Here is a 15,721-nt window from a genome sequence, read left to right as displayed (position 1 = left end):
GAAGTTCTATGAGGATATCACTCACTAGAGCTCGACTTTCTCGATGGTCAATGATACATCTCCAACGTATCTATAATTTTTGATTGTGAGTTATGTTGATGAGTAATTATGCTCTAGTAAGAATATTGGTGTTAAGGTTTGTGATTCCATATGCATGCACATGAAGTCAATAATTATGCTATGAAATTACATCGTACTTGTGTTGCATTATTTGATGTTAGTTATGTTTAATGTTCAGTTATGATGATTTTTGTTCCTTGGTTGGGCGCTTCTCAATCTATTTGCTAGCCTTCACTTGTACTAAGCGGGAGTGCTTCTTGCGCATCGAAATCCTAAACCCAAAGTTGTGCCAAGTAAATATGCAAGTTCCAACTCTAATGTTCAAAATAAAATTATGTTTTGTGTGCATGTACTGTTCACGAAGCAGCGAGGGGTGGCCGATATCTTCCATGTTAAACAGGTTATTCTCAAGATGAGTGTTTATTCACTTGTCATTACACAAGAGTATGGCGGTAATAGGGATGCCGAGTCCCAAAAAGAAAAGAAAATATGTTGTCAAATAATAAATTCCTTCGAAAGTGTTGGTATGGACGACACCCGTGGATACGACTAGCCATGGAATGTGAAAGAATGGTCACTACAAGAAATATGCTCATACATGACGTTTTTTAAGACGTCGTTGATGAATTCGTCATAAATCTATGACGATTTCATCCGATATTGTCGTAAACCGTTTGAAGGGATCAAATATACATATAAATTACGATGATGTGAGTAAAAAACTTCGTAACCGCATAAGATGAGATCTTCATAACTTTTACGACGATTATAAAAATGTCGTAACATGTTCTAGCTATGTTGACATGTCACTGGTGGGTCCATTCTATGTCACGCGCCAAACCCTCCTAGTTTGTGAAGCAACCTCCTATTCTGTCATTCAAAAAATTCTCAAAAAATTCTCATAAATACTTTGGATCATATATTCCTGAAATATGTGAAATCCCTACCTTCCATAGTTCAAAAATAATTCAGCAATATTCATTTTCCCATTCTGTTCAGAATAGCACTTTGTGGAGTAAGTGCTATTTCGATTTTTTTGATTGCCCTCAAAATTGCTGGGCACTCTTTCCTATTAAAATCATTGCCTCATTGTCGGGACCCTGATCCTAAGCCATAGGAATCTAGCCTGTAACCCATCGCATCCCTTTATGGTCTCACGCACGGTTAACTCCACGGCTGCAACCTTACCTTAGCCGGGACCGTTTGCGTCTTTTGACTCACGTATGCGATAGTATCGCTAGAAATCCAATGTCAAAGAACCCGGATCGACATGTCTAGTCATAAACCAAAGTGGCAGTACCGCACAAGGACAGGCATACATGACCCAACAAAGCAGGTGTCGGTCATCGGCGAATGTAGGCGAGTCGTAGCAAGCTACAAGGATTCCATTACATCGCGTGACATTTCCCCAAAGGGGACAGACACAGCAGCTAAGAAGGACACATGCTGGTCAACCAATGTGTCCGGAGCAGTAGCGAACTACCAAGGCTCGTTGGACCACAAAGGGGCATTTCCTTGTAAGGAGTGCTACTAAAGTTCACGACTAGGTAATCGAACCCCATACATATCAAGTACGACACACGTACGCATGGCATACCGATATGTATAGATACATCGATGGCATCACAACATAACCATAAACATACAAGCTTTATTTAAGAGGCTCGGAAGAGCCACACACATAATATTATACATTAAGGGTCTCACGACCAATAATAGCAGTCATACAATACAAGCCAGCGGAAGAGTTATAAACTGTCTGAGTACAGACATGGCAACTAGTAGGCACGTGGCCTGACTATACTACAGAGCCGACGTAGGGCCAGATCGTAGCTGGGACACCAGCTACTCGTCGTCGTCGATGTCTACGAAGAACCCTCCATTAGGGTCATTAGCAATCTCTGCAACATTTATTAAGAAAACATCAGTACGAAGGTACTTAGCAAGACTTTAGGATGACTAACTACTCATGCAAGGTATCAAGAAGGTATTGTGGGGTTTCATGCGGAAAGCCAGCATTTGACTCGTGGCTAGACAACTTGCTTTTTGAAATTAGTTTTGACAACTTGATTTCTCGCACACGAGTCCACTAACACCACAACAATACACTATCGTGGAATCATTCCGTCTCCATACGGAAATGCCGTCCACGAGACTCACGCTTATCTTGACAATTTTATGAGTAGCCATTGAAGTTATCTATGAACAACATATGTCTCCAAGTAGTCCATATCCGCGGACGCGGCTATTCGAATAGATCATAACCCTGCAGGGGTGTACTTCGTCACACACGCTCCCACCACTTATCGCCATGTGCACGTCATGCACCTCGGCAACCTTCAAGCGGAAGCCCAGCGAGGGAGTCGGCCACGACCGTTAATCACACTAGTACCTAGTCCAGGTTTATCGCCAATCTGAGAGTAACCCGTACGGAAGTCCGGCCGAGGTTTCCGCCACGGCCTCAAAAGATGTGCGCAGGGTTCCCAAGCCCACCATCCGGGTGCCACTTGGTACACCGTGCCACTGCCTACCGCATCACGGTCCACCTCTCAGGTCAGCACCATGCACGGCCTCCAGCATTACTATAAACACCAGAAACTACTTGCAACTCCTGGACCGAGTACTAAGCGATTAATAGGCCGAGCGGGGTCATATTTCAGGGCCCAGCATGTGGTAGTATCTAGTCTTGGATTACATACACGGAACTCAGTTCCTAAGGACGGTTCCAATGAAACAACCCGCCATGTACTCCTACACAGCCTTTCACCGGTACCTTTACCAAATCAAGTTCAACACACGACCTTTGCTCACCGAACACATTCCACATTTCTGTTCATCTCCCAGATGACAGACCATACACAACTCTAAGCATAGCATGCATAGCAGGATAAGTCACATCATAGCTCAAGCAACTACCAGGTATGCTAGGTTGCAAGGTTCGGCTATTTACTGTGACAAGGTTAAGTCATGCAAAGGAAGTGGGTCCAACTATCGTGGCAAAAGCAGCTGAAGCATTTGATCCTAATGCATTAAATAGGTGCAGGAGCAAGAACATAGGTGTTATCGGGATGATCAAAAGGGTTGCTTGCCTTGTTGCTCAGAGGAGGAACGATATCCGTTGGACGGATATTCGGTGGAATCCGGGGGTGCGGAGCCTACCGAAATGAATGGCAACATTCAATAACAATCATATGCAATCAAAATGATGCATGAGCATGGCATGAGAATGCAGGTGATAAGTTATTATAATCAAGATGTTTTAGGTTTTGAGTTGATTTGAATCACATTCGAATAGCAATTCAAACGGGTATTCCCGAATACCGGTTTAATTGATTCGACCTGATGCTCAGATCAACCTAATGTTAACATGCATGAAATGTCATGTTATGGTACTGATTTACCCCTAGGGCAGTGTGTGATCATTGTATTTATAATGAAATTTGGATATTTTTGCAAATTCCATTTATAAAGTGATTAAAAGAATTGAATTATTCCTTATTTCACAATTTAGGGTTCTGTAACTTTTTCAAACATAGTTGAAAATAGCATAATCAGAATCCTTGAATTTTTCTGATACTTTTTCATATATAAATTATTTTCATTGGAGTTACAGATTAATTTCTATGATTTTTGCAATTTTTAGCAATTTCCTGAATTATTTTTATACTGGAAATTCCATTTATTGCATCAGGCTGACGTCAGCAGGTCAGCCGACCTATGCAGGTCAAACCTGACAGGGGGGGCCCACTGGTCAGCCTCTCTGGGACTAATCCCGCGCTGACCAGCCCCTAATTGGGGTTTGACCAGGCGTGGGGCCCTGTGGCAGCGACTCAGGGGAGGGCGATTAGGCCCTAATGGTCGGCCACGTCGACGGCCACCGGAGGGTGGTCGCCGGCGACCAAACCCGCGGCGGAGGGTTCGCTGGAGGCGACCTAGACGGCGCTGCACAGCACGAAAACGCACGCGGTTGGCAGCTACAGCAAGCCCGCGAAGTGGCCGATCTGGCAGGACCATCTGGGGAGGCTAGGGTCGCCGGAAGAGGCGTCGGCGACGAGCCGGAGCGGCGGCCGAAGCTCGGGCGTCGTTGGGGCTTTGAATCAGAGGGATCCACGCTTAGTTCTTAGCTGCTACGGCATCTACGCGTCGTCCTGGAGCTGCTGGTGCTCTCGGGAGGACGAGCTGGACATCGGAGGGCTACCGGCGACGAGCGGCAGCGGCGGTGCTCGTCGGGCTCCCGTGAAACTAGGGCTAGAGGAGGGGATCGACGGGGAAAACTTAGGGAAAACCACCGCATGCTCACAGGGAGTGCAGAGAAGTGCTCAGACGGCTCGGGGAAGGCCTGGGGGCGACGAATCGACGGGAGAGGTCCGGCGGCCGGAGGAAGAAGACGACGGCGTTGCGGGCGTTGCAGGGCGCGAGGAAGCTTCGGCTTCTGCAGGAATGACCAGGGCGACGAGGCGGAGCTAATGGCGTGCTCGCGGAGGGGATCCTATGGCCAGGGGCACGGCCAGCTCGAGCTCGAGCTCGGCTCTAATGGCGGCAGCAGGGAGAAGGAGGGGATCCGGGCGGAGGAGGAGAACCGAGGCGGGGAATGGATAGGGGAGGATCTGGGGAGCTTATCCCCGTCGTCGCCAGCGCGAACCGGCGGCCAGGCAGGCACGCAGGTGCGTGGCCGCGCCGGAGGAGGCGGCGGCCACCTCCTGCTGCCTACTGGCGCGGGGAAGGGGACGAGCGGCGAGATGGGCTGGGCCTGGCTTGGGCGTCAGGTAAGTTTTTTCCCATTTTCTCTTTTTTTGGTTTTTCTGTTTTGCTATTTATTGCTTTGCTAATTATTTCAGCTCCAAAACAAAAGGTAAAAACTAATTTTGACCTCCTGAAATATTTGTTATAATATCCCCACTCATTTCCAAGACTTTCAACATTTTTGGAAAATTATAGTTTCTGATTTCAAATTTTTAAATTTGAAACCAGTGGCTTTTGCATTTATTTAAAATGCTTAAAGTGTCAAGAAAATAGTTTTCTCCAATGCTCATTTACTTTCATGATTTATCAGAAAGTTTGAACATTTCTTGAGGCCATTTTGGGTTCATTGATTTTGAACTAGTTTGAAATTTCCTTTAATTGAAATGGTGGCTTGGGTTTTGAGTTTTTCCTTTGCCACTTTGTTGTTTTTGTTGAAACTTCTTAGATGCAAATGCAAAGAAGACATGAGCACAATGCTATCTTGCTTAAGGGTTAGGGATGTGACACTCATGAAATCTTTCGTAATCATTTTCCTAATAAATCTTTCTCAGCAAGTTTGTGTTCATCTCACACCTTTGTGAAGGAAGTACTAGCTAGGAATATCCTAATGAGTTGAATTTTTTCCACATCTTCTATATGCCAAAACAATAGCTCTCCACAAAATTTCAGCCACATGTAATAATCCATGTGAGCTCAGCATCCAATCTTTGTTTCTAGTAATATTTTCAGTTTGTGAAGCAACTACATTTCATATTGCTTTATAGTTGATGAAAATTTACCACAGAATAAAACTTACCATATAACATAACTCCACCAAATTTTAGCTCATTTAATTCTGCCAGTTTCCATCAATATTTTTCCCAATATTATGTTCAGTAGAGAACATTATGAAGGAAGTACAATTTTTGTTTATCCAAAATTTATGAAATTATTACAGTGTCTTAATGTGCCCAAGTTATCATCCTCCTCCAAAATTTAGCTCAATCCAATCATGTATGTGAGCCCAGTTTCAATTACCATTTTCTGTCTCGATTAACACATGGTGAAGGAAGTGTCACTTTGGCATGTACAAATGGTATAAAATTTTTACAGTGCCTTCATATGCCTAAATTAGCATCATACACCAAATTTCAGCTCAATACATTCATACATTTGATCCCAGCTTCAACATCCATATTTCTGCACAGTGTGGTACTTTGCAAAGCAAGTGTCACCTAGGTTCATACATATGAGCTAAAATTTGCCAAGGGAGTGTCCTTAGTAGATAATCATCCTCATCCAAAATTTAGGCCCATTGTCTATGTGCATTTCCCGCACCGCTGATCAAACACTTGTGTGCTAATTCATATCTGAGCTTAGTTCGGTCTCCTCGTGAGATTCTTCTATTGTATTCTTATTCCTAACACTTATCGAGGGATTTTCGAACCCACCAGACATGCCTATTCCACCCCGAACGTGTGGCAACACAACCGTCAGGTAGTGACCACGTGGCTAACATGCAAGTTTACGCGCTCTGGAGTTGGGGCCCTCGACCACCTTCCAAACCTCGACGTCAAGACACCACACCATGTATTTATGATTAAATAGATTCTTATGTACGTATAAATGATTTTTGAGGAAAATAAAGATCAAACTATAATGCAGCTGTCGTTCAAATTTGACCCGCTTCCAGCTGATTCGATGAAAATTTGTCTTTTTCACAAGAGGTGGATAAAAGATTTTAACACCCAACCATTTTTTCAATTGTAAATTAAAGGTGTCCTAGTATTTTATAAAAATGATTTGGTACAATTTTGAAACAAATATATGATAGGTCCTTCACAAAAAAACTCATTTTGGACACTTGAAAAATGGAAAATGATTTTTTACATACAAGGAAAATGAAAACTTCCTTAATCAACGTTGTTTGACATTCCAATATGCACCCTTGTGCATAATATTAGATCATTTGAACAAACTATGCAATGCATGTGACCATAAGATTGATCATTTGGCTTGAAAACCATGAATCTTCACACATGATAGCCCATTTCTGAGAACACTTTTTAAAAATAATTATCGTATTACAAGTTTATTATTTTTTCTGGTAAATTTGTCACATAAAATGACACAATGCAAAGGTATTCCATTTTTTGATTTTTTTTGAATTTTTCATGGCCATTTCAAAATGGGGTCAAAACGGCGGGTATGAGCATTCCTAGCTAGTGGTTGAATCTTGGAGAACTTTTGATGTTTCTATGATTAAATAGATACTTTTGTACCAATAAATTATTTTTGGGAAAAATAAAAAGCAAACTATGAGGCAGCTGCAGTTCAAATTTGACCCGCTTCTAGCTGATTCGACAAAAAAATGTCTTTTTCACGAGAGGTGGATAAAAGCTTTTGACACCCAACCATTTGGTTAATTGTGCATTTAATATGGCCTAGTATTTTATAAAAATGATTTGGTCCAATTTTTCAACAAATATATGGTAGATCCTTCACAAAATAACTTATTTTGGACCCTCGAAAAGTGGAAAATGAATTTTTCGTCCAAAGAAAATGAATAGAAGTTGGTTATTATCCATAAAATGTGGTATAACTTGAGTGAAAATTTTAGTGTTGGCATTTTGCAAAATATTATTGGTAGTTTCTTCATAAATCTCCATTGTTTTTAGCACTTAGAGATTATTTTAAATGACACATGTCTTGACCAATCAGAATAGAGTCCATGGATCGCCCTATTGAAAACAATCTGAGCCGTCCAAGTCGTACAGATCCAACGGCCCACACCCCCTCACCCTCTCACCCACCTAGCTCCTCTCTCTCCCTCGCGTAGCGAACCCTAGCCCATCCAGATCGAACACCCCTCCTTCCTCGTCCCCATCTCCTCGTCGCCGCCACCTCCTCCCCGCCCCTCCCGATCCCCACCTGCTCCCTGTCCCCACCTACTCTGGCTTCCAGGTCGCCTAGCTCCGCCTCTCGGCCTCCCCCAACGTCGCGCTCCACATCATCGAGCGCGACCCGACCATTGCCGCGGCCGCCGTCTCCCAGCGGGCTGAGGGTGTCCAGCTTTCGCAGCTGCCCCGGCGGCACCACCTGGCCTTCTCCGTGTCCGACTTCAACGGGTTCCTCACCGGGCTCAGGACCAACGGCACCGAGCTATTCGAGAAGACCCAGCTCGACGGCCGCACGTGCGAGGACTTCTTCTTCGACCCCGATGGTCAGTGAGTCAGGGACCCCTTCCTTCTCGGGTCCTTCACTACCAACTCGGTAACGATCCCCCGTTCCCCGCCTCAGGGACTTATTAGTTCAGATTGTGTTTCCGGTCCAATTGCCCATCACGCATCGCAAAAACTGATTACCGGCGGATCTCATGGCCGCCCCGTATGAGACGATGCCACAGTGAACCGCCCCGCTGTCGCCGTTGTACATGGCCTCACTCACCTCTGTGGTGGTCCAGTAGGCGACGCCGGTGTAGATTGCACGACCCCTCTTACGATTATTAACGACGGTTTTGACCTGCGCACTACAGTATTTTCATCTTAAAGGTGCCCTCTGTTCTCATTACTGGTGATGGTGGCGAACGCTGCCGAGTTGTCTTACGATTCTCTAGATTTATTAGTGATTTGATGAAAGAACAAGTACATTGGCGGCATGCTTAGCATGTTAGCCCTCTGTTCTGATTAGGTGCCGGTGTTTGGTTAGTGCCTGCACAAACACTTGTGAGATGTGCTACTAACTAGTTGTAGTGCATCGCAACTAAGAGGCCGTACGAACTGGTGATAGAATTTCCTTCTTGTTTTTGTTTCTTGGAGGATTATCGTTGATGCAGATGATGAGACACAAGTTTTATGGGTAATTTGCGTCTGAGGCATTTTAGTGATGTCACACCCTTATCACCTTGGAGATCTGATGGGTATCTGATAATATCATCTCCATTTGGTTTTGTTGTTTTTGATTCATTTGGGGTGAGATGAGGATATAAATATATAGTTGATGGATGATATGATGTCCAATGAATCATGTATTAGCTCTATCTGATCATACCCCACACTGAATTCTCTAAGAAAGAAAATTTGCCAGCATGTCTAGTTTCTCTTGTTTTATTTGCTGTTCAATTATTTTTTTGTTGTTGGGAAAAATGAACGTCGTTGATGCAGATGAGGAGACACAAGTTTATGGGTAATTTGCATCCGAGGCATTTCTGTGATGTCACACTCTTTTCACCTTGGAGATCTGATGCATCTGATGTACTCTATTCTTCTTTTGTTTTGGGCTTTCAATTGAGAGAGATGAGATGATGAATGAGATTAATTTCCCTATTGGTTTGATTGGCTGACATGATGGCCTAAATATTGAACCGAATCTGGTCATCCTGCCTCCTTCGATATGAAGAGAAATAAATATTTCCTAAGCATTTTTAGTTAAAAGATATGTTTGTGTTTGATGCAGAATGATAAAAACAGTGTTAGATCAATTCAGATAGAATGGGTTGATGCAGATGATGAGACATGAGATTATGGGTAATTTGCACCTGAGGCATTTCTGTGATGTCACCCTCCTTTTCACCTTGGAGATCTGATGCATCTTCCCTCACTATTGTATTTTTCCCTGCTAGTATTTTTCTGTGTAAAATAATCAATTTTGGGGTAAGTTAGCAAGAGATGATATGATGAATCAGAATAATTTCCCTATTGGTTTGATTGGCTGATATGATGGCCTAAAATACTGAACCGAATCTGATCATCTTGCTTTCAACTCACAGTAGTAAAGTCAATCTGTTTTTTCTTGCCTCGCTTTACCATTGTTTCATCAATTTTTTTAATCATTTTCTTTGTGCAGAATATATGTACAACTATGCATTTTATTTCTGCAGAATATATGTACAATTTTTCCTGTAGAATGTGCACCTGCATTTTATTTGAATTTGATGGAGGATACTACTGTAGCTCTTACTAATTTGCTGGCATCTGCACCTGCAGAAACACTAAACGCGGTGGGCAGAGGAGTCTCGGTGCAGGAAGAATAAGGTGGTGCACAAGACGGCGACCACGAACGACAAGCGGTTGCAGAGCACGCTCAAGAGGGTGGGCGTCAACACCATCCAGGTACACGTTTTTTTGTCGGAGCAGGACACTAGTTTTATCAATCGTTTTAATGCATAGCTAACCTACATTTACATCCTTTTCAGATCCATTTACTGTGATATCTTACTAGTCCTAGTCAATTTGAACAAGTTTATAACATGCTCATTTTAACTTTGGCCATCCTACACATCTTTTTGTGCACCTGATTAGTCTTTGTAATATGAAGCTATGCACTTTGGTTTGCCCTTCCTGACATGTCTGCTACAAAAACCCGTGTGTATCCTAATATGTTGTTGTCTTCGTGATTACTTATTATATTCATGGTTTGACTTGGCAGAGCTACAAGATGTTCTTCCTTCTATCATCAACCAATTGGGTATGCTACTCTTTGACTTACTGAGGCCATCCAATAAATTGTTTAGTTTAATAATCTTTTAAGGTGATTTATAAGCCTGTGTTGGCACTTGGGCTTCAAGTATTTGACTTCCATTTTATTATTTGTCCAGTGAGTATGCTACTCTGTGTGACTTGGTGAGACGAGCCAATAAATAGTTTAGGTTAATAATCTTAAAGTTGATCTATAATTGTGTACTCGCAATTGGGGTTGAAATTTATGATCTCTATTTTATGAATAGGTAGTATTAATTGACGAATGTTCTGTTTTATTAACGGTTGAGTGACTCACATTACCTGTTGTCTTTCATGTATGAAAATTAATATCAAGCCATATTCTTACATTATACTTCTCCTTCCTTTGCTCAGCTCAGTTTACATGAGCTGGCGGTTAGTGTTTTTATGCTCGTCAATTGGCAATTGATAGTCATCCTGTTTATTACCTCTCTCGTGTTGTTCTTTCTCTAGCTTTGACACATCGATGCTTGTTTAGTTCCTCTTATGTACTGTATGCAGCATAAAAGAAACACCAACATGGTTCTAAAATCTGTCTATTTGTTGCAGGCCCTGACAACATGGAGCACCTGAAGAGGATCGCCGAGGAGATGCAGAATCAGGTGGATGCTGCAGGCGCCATCCAGCCCAAGGAGGAGAACGACTTGGAGTTTGGATGTATTATGTAAACCTGGGAGATGTATTATGTGAACCTGGGAGATGTATTATGTGAACCTGAGAGATGTATTATGTGATGTTATATGATGGATGATTTTAATTCGACTTGGAGTTTTCTTGATTTGAATATGAAATAGTGTTGGATTTAATATTGGACAAATAATTGGGTTGAAAAGGCCCAACAAATAGAAATGAAACCAAGTTTTGGAACAAAAAGTTGCTGAATTCAAAAATGAAAAAAGGCCAAAACTGAAACCGGACCAAATGTATTTGGGTACTAAAAGGCCAGGGCCCAAATTATAATGATACAAAAAATTCAAAAAAAATACTAGAAGTGGTTGTAAATAGGCAAAGGCCCAAAAAGAAGCCCAATAAGACAAGCCCAAAAAATAAAACCAGCCCATGTGATCAATTGAAATGGGTTGGGCTGATTTCAACCATGACATTTTGATTTCGTCGTAATTTTGCCACGTAGGACTGGGTTAGATTGCCAACAATGATTTAGGATCGTTGTAAAGGTTACGACGATCGAGGAATCGTCGTAAAAGTTACGACGATTTTGATCAAAATGTCGTTGGTGTCAGTTTTTGACGCTTCGTTTTTCGTCGTAAATTAAAAACCGTGATGATGTAGCGACGAAAATATAGCGTTATGCATTAGCATATTTCTTGTAGTGGGTGGAAAAGGAATAAACTTTATTTTCAGTTTGGGAACCGCCTATAACTTGTTTAGCTTGGAGGATATTGGAAATTCTTAGTCGTTCTCGTTGACAGAAAAAGCATGCCACCTTAAAAAATTATCTCTAAATTTTTCACCTTGATCTCTCTCACCTCTACAAATCTGTGCTTCTCTCTACGAATGGCATATCTATTTACATTATGGGTTTTTTTGAGTCTCCATCTTCTCTTATAAAGCACCAACTAAGGAACACCATTGTCATAGTCGAGCATTAGATGTAGTTAATATTTGAGTGTGTTGCATGAATGGATCAATGATAGAGCATGATGCGCTAGGGATAACGTTCTTTAGAGTTGATATTTTGAAAGACATGGTTGCTTGTTGATATGCTTGAGTATTGAAATTTTCATTTCAAATTATAGACTACTACTTTGCATCATTTATAAGTACATATGTCCATGCTAAAAGAAAAAAAGAATATGGTGAACATGTGAGGCAACATTCCACATCAAAAACTCTATTTTTATCATTTACCTACTCGAGAACGAGGAGGAATTAAGCTTGGGGATGCCGATACGTATCCAACGTATCTATAATTTTTAATTGTTCCATGTTGTTATGTTATCATTCTTGGATGTTTTATAATCATTTTATAGCAACTTTATATCATTTTTTGGAACTAACCTATTGTCATAGTGCGTAGTGCGAGTTGCTATTTTTTTCCTTCGCGGAAAATCTATATCAGATGAGGTCCAATTGCCTTGAAACTTGGCGCATATTTTTTTCGGACCAGAGGGAAACTTGGGACTCAAGAATGAGCAGCAAACGAGGCCTAGGGAGCTCACTAGACATCAAGGTGTGCTAGAGCCCCTAGTGTGGCGTGGTGTCTAGTGGGGCCTTCGGGAACCTTCTCCACCGCCTCTGACCTCTATAAATACCCAAATATTCAGCAAACCTTAGAGGAGTCGACAACAAATTGTTTTAGGCGCTGCAAGTTCTAGAGCCACGAAATCTTATCTACAGGCAGTTCCGGAGAGGAACACGACCACACAGGGGTTTACCATCCTCATTGGTGCACCTCCGATGATGCATGAGTAGTTCATATCAGTCCTACGGGTCCGTAGGGAGTATCTGGATGGCTTTCTCTCTCGTTTTGTTTCTCAACACAATGGTCTCTTGGAGATCCATATGATGTAACTCTTTCTTTTGCGGTGTGTTGTTGGGATCCGATGAATTGTGAGTTTATGATTAGATCTATGATAATATATTCATGCTTGATTATTATAGCCTTGTATTTCTTCTCCGATATATGGTTTTTCTCTAGACAACTTGATCTTTTATCTTGCAATGAGAAGAGGTACTTTGTGATGGGTTTGATCTTGCCGTGCTCAATCTCAGTGACACATAGCGGCATGACACACATGTATCATTGCTATCAAGGATAAAATGATGGGGTGTATTCCTACATGAATACATCTTGTCTACATCCTATCACCATTCTTAAGGCATTATTCCGTTTCTCCATGAACTCAATAAACTAGATGCACGTTGGATAGCGGTCGATCTGTGGAGTAATTGAAATAGATGCTGGCAGAAGTCGGTTTACTTGTCTTGGACGTGATGTCTATATACATGATCATTGTCTTGAATATCGTCATAATTATTTGCTTTTCTATCAATTGCCCAATAGTAATTTGTCTACCCACCTCTTTCTATTTTCTTGAGAGAAGCCACTAGTGATACCTATGGTCCCCGGGTCTACTTCACATCATCTATTTGCAATCTCTACATTGCTATTTACTTTTCTACTTTATTTGCTCTTTTGTTTTCAGATCTATATCATCAAAAACCCAAAAATACGTTGTTGTGTTCTATTTGCTATCACTCTTAATTGCATCTATCAATCTAGCCTTACTTTACCCACGAGGGATTGACAACCCCTCCACGGTTGGGTTGGAGGATTTGTTATTTGTGTGCAGGTGTTGCTTACATAGTCTTGTGGATCTTCCTACTGGATTGATACCTTGGTTTCTTAACTGAGGAAAATACTGGCCGTCGCTGTGGTACATCACGCTTTAAGATTGGAGGGAAAACCAATGCACCTACGAAGACCGTTAGTCAGTTGGAGCAGACACTACGAGAAGTCATATGTGGTCTCGTTGTATGGAGAAAGAAATGCATCGTCTTTCCAAACTCGGCACCAAGGCCACCAACTATTCCTCCAAGTACGCCGCGTGAGATGACTCCACCCCACCTTGAGACGGAGCGCACCGCGAGTCCACCATATCTACCTCCGTCGCATCAACCGACTCTACCCCACCCCGAGACGGAGCTCAGTGCGAGTCTGCAATATTATTGATATCTGCCGCATCACCGGACTCCAAAGCGGGAGAGAGAACCAAAGAAGAAACCCAAGACCCTTCCCAAAAGAAGTTGGCTTATGAGAAGACCGAGGAGGAAATCGACACCTAACTGGCTTCTGAAGTGAAGACCCATTTTGGAACGAAACCGCCACCACCGCCAAAGGACAAAATACCGGAGAAAACCGTACAACACTTTATGCATCGGCTAGAGCGACCCCCATCGCCAAGGCGATCAGACGACTATGAATGCTATATTATCAAGTCATATCATGCAAAGAAACATCTGGAGTCGAGCCTTACAGGTAGTAATAAAAGCGGGAAAACTGTTCCCCAGCTCGACCCCCCCCCCCCCCACCGCTCAAGGTGAGTACCGGTAAGGAAGCAACCAATGCTCTTGCTAAAGAATTAGATCTGTATGTTGAGAAACTCCTAGGCACCGAGGAAGCCCCCATGGCTACATAATTTGCAGGGAAATATGTCCCCGGGAACCCTTTAGTCTGGCCTGAGCAGGTCCTGCTTCTATCAAGACAAATGCACAGATTGCATGAATGGTACCTGAGAAAAGTAAATATGGGGCGCCATATGCTCATGGTGAAAGTCGAGCAAGAGCATTACTTCCATGCAAACGAGATATGGATTGAGTTTTCTGAATTTTTTCAGTTATTCAATCAAGACACACTCGACGAAACTATCGTTAGCTGCTATTGTTCGTAAGTGATTTTGTCATAAATTTCTCGTGACATATGCCATGGGGTGGCTAATCGTACGTGGTTGGGACCGAAAGTATGCCATCGGGTTTCGAAAAGCAATTGGGAACGTGTGGTGCGAGACACACAAAGTACCCAGTTTTGGGTCTTCCGTGGGAGGTAACACCCCTAGTCTTGCTTGAGTTTGTTGATGATCCGGTTGGAGATACCATATGCTCCTAGAGTTGTATGATGGAGGAAGAAGAAGGAGCTGTGATCTCTCTTTTCCCCTCGTGTGTGTGTGTGTGTGTGTGTGTGTGTGATCGGTTGACCCTTGCATGGGGGTGCCAGGGGGTTTTATAGGCCAACCCCTTGGCTTACAATAGGATTAGAAGGTACTGGGTGGGACCCATCTGGTAGCCTTTAGAGCCGGCCAGGGGTCCCACCGGCAGGAGAAGTCTTGTCGCAAGTGCGGGCCCGCCGGCTACTGGGTCCCGCCTGACGCTAGGGCCTACCGACCAGGCGCCACAATTAGTGAGTGCTCACTACCAAGTGGCATGCGCCTCATTATGCGCATCACCTTGCATAGCCGACTTCGGTCATCGTATGTCCTGTTGCACTGTTGCCCATGCCGGGGTAGCTAATGGAGTGGAGACGGGCATGCTAATCCCACTGCGATCTCGGCTAGTCGCAGTCGGCGATGATCAGTGGCATGTCCCTTTCACTGTAGATTCGCTTTGGCCTGGTCAGCGGTACGTGCAACATTGTAGCCGTACCTTTGGTGATGATGCCCCTGACGTGGTTCGTCAGGGCAATTTGACTAGAGCTGACCCACAGGCTAGCGGCGCACAGTTGAGCTGGACGGGTGTAGCCAGCCCAGTAGAGCCTGCTAGGCGCAGCCGGCCTACCACGAGTCGGCCGCCGTGTGTATGTTTTTCAAAAGGGCGTTGGGGGAGTCCTTGCATTTGGCCTACCCCGGGGTTTTCTCCCGTCAGTATTCCCCGAAGCATAGGAGGTCCGCCAGCCCAGAGTGGCGGACCTCGCCAACTTAATCTTC

General features: G+C 43.3%; 5 non-coding genes and 2 pseudogenes across 5 annotated transcripts; all 7 read left to right on the top strand.

The window, feature by feature from the left end:
* Positions 1 to 3,280: 3,280 nt before the first annotated feature.
* LOC123426199 lies at positions 3,281 to 9,991 on the top strand (annotated as a pseudogene).
* LOC123433800 lies at positions 8,609 to 8,708 on the top strand. Its single transcript, XR_006625110.1, has one exon. It is a non-coding gene; the product is annotated as a small nucleolar RNA Z101 (small nucleolar RNA).
* LOC123433815 lies at positions 8,752 to 8,832 on the top strand (annotated as a pseudogene).
* LOC123433799 lies at positions 8,937 to 9,033 on the top strand. Its single transcript, XR_006625109.1, has one exon. It is a non-coding gene; the product is annotated as a small nucleolar RNA Z101 (small nucleolar RNA).
* Positions 9,076 to 9,161, top strand: LOC123433807. Its single transcript, XR_006625116.1, has one exon. It is a non-coding gene; the product is annotated as a small nucleolar RNA Z102/R77 (small nucleolar RNA).
* Positions 9,278 to 9,375, top strand: LOC123433798. Its single transcript, XR_006625108.1, has one exon. It is a non-coding gene; the product is annotated as a small nucleolar RNA Z101 (small nucleolar RNA).
* LOC123433806 lies at positions 9,448 to 9,534 on the top strand. Its single transcript, XR_006625115.1, has one exon. It is a non-coding gene; the product is annotated as a small nucleolar RNA Z102/R77 (small nucleolar RNA).
* Positions 9,992 to 15,721: the final 5,730 nt, after the last annotated feature.

Source organism: Hordeum vulgare, chromosome 2H (assembly GCF_904849725.1).
Source record: "Hordeum vulgare subsp. vulgare chromosome 2H, MorexV3_pseudomolecules_assembly, whole genome shotgun sequence".
NCBI lineage: Eukaryota > Viridiplantae > Streptophyta > Magnoliopsida > Poales > Poaceae > Hordeum > Hordeum vulgare.
This window is presented reverse-complemented; position numbering and strand designations above follow the sequence as displayed.